This window comes from Apium graveolens, chromosome 11 (genome assembly GCF_009905375.1).
Source record: "Apium graveolens cultivar Ventura chromosome 11, ASM990537v1, whole genome shotgun sequence".
Taxonomy (NCBI): Eukaryota; Viridiplantae; Streptophyta; class Magnoliopsida; order Apiales; family Apiaceae; genus Apium; species Apium graveolens.
The window spans coordinates 11,305,900-11,310,123 of record NC_133657.1 but is presented as its reverse complement, the minus strand read 5'-3'; the positions used below and the strand labels follow the sequence as shown (position 1 = coordinate 11,310,123).

The window sequence follows — 4,224 nt, the reverse complement described above, 5'->3', positions numbered from 1 at the left end:
ATTATATTTTAATAAAGATATTTATGTGTATTATTATGTAATTAAATGTGTTAAGTCTTAAAACCCTAATTGCTTTGTGCTACATGTTGTCTATTTTGATCAGAATATAATTCGGGTATTTACTGAATATTTTATCGTAAGTTATATGTTTTATATCAAAACCCGTATAGCTCAAACAATGTTTTAAAAGCCCGTATTTCAAACAAAAATATTGGCCCTATTTTTCCAAGAACGACCTATACCATATCGCTATTCTGAACCCCTAGACGTTTTACAAATTTACCTCGCTCACGAAAAATGACTTTTCTGGACCCCTTCGGGAGTCAAAAACCCCCACAAAAATCACATTTTTATTTTTATATGATCATGAAATTATCAAACATCATTTTTCTTTGCATCTTTGTAATATTCACAATTTTTAGGAATTTTTGGCATATATTTTGTATTTATTGGATATTTAAAAAAAATCATTATTGATACCCAAAAATTATAAAAATTGGGGCCAAATATTTTTATTAGATGTGTAATTAGCCCCTTAATTTTATTTAGAGGTATTATTTTCATAAATATAAATAGCTGGATTTTTATTGATTATTCATTAATTAATTATTAAAAATCAGAAAATATAAAAATAGGTTTGGGGGTGAAGTTCTTGTTCTTGAGAAAGCTTGAGAATCAAACAGTGATTTTGGAAGACTTACTAAACCTCTCATTTTGCTCGAGTAACCAAATTAATCCTCTCAAAGAGACGGATCTTTTGACACCAACATCATCAATCGAGGTTGGATATTTGTTAAAATCAATTTATACTGTTCTTGAGCTCAAATTCAGCTATTGATTTTAAGTAATCGTTTGTTTGTTTTGATGTTAGATATAGTTTCCCCCGAGTCTGAGGAATGATTTTGTATGTTTATATGGATCGTTTAACCCCTGGATTGTTATGACACCTTGTTCTTGGTTTTTCGATTTTTTATTTCATTTTTTAGGATGTATAGATGTTTGTGATTGATTCTGATTATTGGAAATGATTGTAGAGGTCTGTAGCTTCGATTTGGTATGTGTTTTGTGAAGTTTTGATTTGATTTAATGGAAGGTCATTTTTCCGACAAAACCCATCGGAAAAGCTCAGATTTTAGCCGGAGATGGCTGTACGCCTAAATCGGGTTTGCCGGAAAACGGGGGTCGTGGCTGGAGCTTTTTCCAGTTTCCAGCGGGTGATAAGTGGCATTTTATACCACTTAGAACGTCTTATAATGGCTTCAATTGATGTCTTGAAATCAAGTATTTTGTGTATTTGATCTGTTTTTCTAGTTTTTATGCATTTCTGGGTATTAATTGCATTTCTGGAGAGATTTCATCAAGAATAAGCCTTGGTATGTGTTTGGCATTGCAAGCGGGAAGATAGGAGCAGAATACAGCAAGAAATGGGAGAAAAACAGAGCATTTTCCAGAAGGGGTCTGAGCGCCCGCTCAGCTCTGCTGAGCGACCGCTCAGGGACAAAATTTTAGAATAATTATTTTGGACTCCTGGTTCTGTTTAACTTCCAACTTCTGAGTTAGCTGGGTTTTATTGGACTCCTATATAAGTAGTTTTCAGAGACGTTTCACAAAGGTTGGATCGTAGTATTAATCAAGGAGCGAGGAGATAAGGAAAAAGACCATTTTAGCACACCGCAACGAAGATGAAGCATATTTTCTTGTGATTCTTTAGTTCGTTATAACGTTGGATGCTAGTTTTCTTTAATTTGAACCTATTTACTCTTGTGACGTACTCTGGTTTAATAAAAGTAGTTTTAGTTATTATTCTCGTGTGTTATTATCATGTTTTCATATGAACCCATGATGATGATGAGTGCTATCATGGGCTAATCGTGATCATGGGGTCGTAACGGATTTACTATTGAATTCTTTAGTTAGTTGTTTAATACCTTAGTGTGTGATGATTGTATGATATCTAGTATTGGTTGTGCTTATTCATCTTATGTGTGTCGCGAACATATAAGATAGGGTGTTAATCTCTTGTGAAGCGACGGTGGATCTTGAGATTTAGAACTTGCCATGCTAGCATAGGTTCATGTACGAGTATGCATGATTAGTGGATAACTCTAACCGTTTTATTTGCCCTATGTAATCAAAAGGAATAACTTGTGCTTAAATCGTTATGTTGTCAATTTCTGTAGACATATAGGGACTCAACATAATTGATGCCTATTCAACTTCTATCTTAATTGTGGATGCTTGGTAGAATGGTATTAGTACAATGAAAGCTGGCTTTTATCAGTTTCGTGTTGTTCGATTAATATCATCAATGTTGCATGCTAAGGGTAATAACAATGACTATTGAAGGAAGTAGTAATGAAGTTATGATCTCATGTGTGTTTTAATATTGTTAATTCAAGTGTCAATTAAGTGCTTAATTCTCGTAGTTAATTGTAGTTAATAATTAGTTAATCAAATCTAAGTGTTATTGTTTTAACATTGAGAAGTAATCATACATTGGTGAGTGAGTGTAATTGAACATAATTAGTCTGAGTCTCTGTGGGAATGAACTAGAAAGTATTTTATATTACTTGTAAACGCGTATACTTGCGTGTATTATTAGCGCGTGTTTTCGCCCTAACAAGTTTTTGGCGCCGCTGCCGGGGACTCGGCGTATTTGTTTAGTTTATGTACTTACCATCAGTGGTCATTAGGACTCAGTGATTAAGACGTTTTACTTATTGTTTCCGATTCTGTTTCAGGTACTTTAGCGAGCGTTTATGCAAACACGTTCTCATACTCACAAGAGGACTTTAGATACGGCTAAGGAGACAGACGAAGTTCTTGATATTCCGGAGAAGATAGATTTTGAAGATTCGGATTCAGGAAGTGAGCAGAAAGAGCCAGTAATCATGGGTGATCGTATAGTTCCGGCAGATCCAGCTCTTATGGACTTTTCTCAGCCTAAAATTGATGACATTCAGTCTAGCATCATGCACCCGGCTATTGAGGCCAATAACTTTGAAATCAAGCCGGGCACTATTCAGATGGTGCAGAATTCCGTTTCTTTCGGAGGTACTGCGACTGAAGACCCCAACATGCACATAAGGAATTTTGTCGATATCTGTAGTACTTTCAAATATAATGGTGTGACTGATGAGGCTATCAAGCTGAGACTTTTCCCATTCTCACTGAGGGATAAAGCTAAGGACTGGTTACATTCTGAACCAGCTGGGTCAATCACTACTTGGAAAGATCTTGCGCAAAAGTTTTTGGTGAAGTTTTATCCAATGGCGAAGACTGCGGCTATGAGGAGTGCTCTTACTCAGTTTGCGCAGCAACCTACAGACTCTATGTGCGAAGCTTGGGAGCGCTACAAGGAGATGTTGAGAAAGTGTCCACATCATGGTATGCCTGATTGGATGGTGATCACTGGTTTCTATAATGGTTTGGGGGGCCAATCTCGGCCTATGCTCGATGCAGAAGCTGGAGGTGCCTTGTGGGCCAAAAGCTATACTGAGGCTTATAATCTTATTGAGACTATGGCTGCAAATGAGCATCAAAACCCAACTCAAAGGATGATGCATGGGAAGGTTGCAGGTATTCTGGAAGTTGATCCAGCTACAGCTATTGCAGCACAGCTCCAAGTGCTGTCTATGAAGGTCGATTCTCTAGCCACCTATGGAGTCAATCAGATAGCTATGGTCTGTAAGCTTTGTGCAGGTTCTCATGCTACGGATCAGTGTTCTCTTGTTAATGAATCTGTTCAGTATGTGAACAATTATCAGTGACCGCAGCAGCCTATACCAGCTACTTATCATCCTAACAACAGAAATCATCCAAATTTCAGCTGGAGTAATAATCAGAATGCTATTCAGCAACCGTATCAGCAAGGCGTAAGTAAACAGTTCAATCCACCTGGATTCCAGCAACCACAACATTATACTCAAAGGCAATCATATCCTCAATAAGGAGGTGCAGCTCCACCCTCTAGTGCTGATTTTGAGGAACTTAAGCTGTTGTGCAAAAGTCGGGCGGTTTCTATTAAGACCTTGGAAAATCAAATCGGTCAAATAGCTAATGCAGTGCTCAATTGTCAACCTAGCACACTTCCCAGTGATACTGAAGTGCCAGGCAGGAAGGAAGCTAAAGAGAAAGTCAAGGCTATCACCTTAAGGTCTGGAAAAGTTGCTGATGCTGAAAAAGCAAAAGCAGGAGAAGCTGAAGCTGGTGATGAAGAAGCTA

General features: G+C 37.3%; 1 non-coding gene across 1 annotated transcript; it reads right to left on the bottom strand.

Annotated features, from left to right (window-relative positions):
- Window positions 1–3,284: 3,284 nt before the first annotated feature.
- LOC141699122 (small nucleolar RNA R71) lies at window positions 3,285–3,391 on the bottom strand. The gene has a single exon (XR_012565607.1). It is a non-coding gene; the product is annotated as a small nucleolar RNA R71 (small nucleolar RNA).
- Window positions 3,392–4,224: the final 833 nt, after the last annotated feature.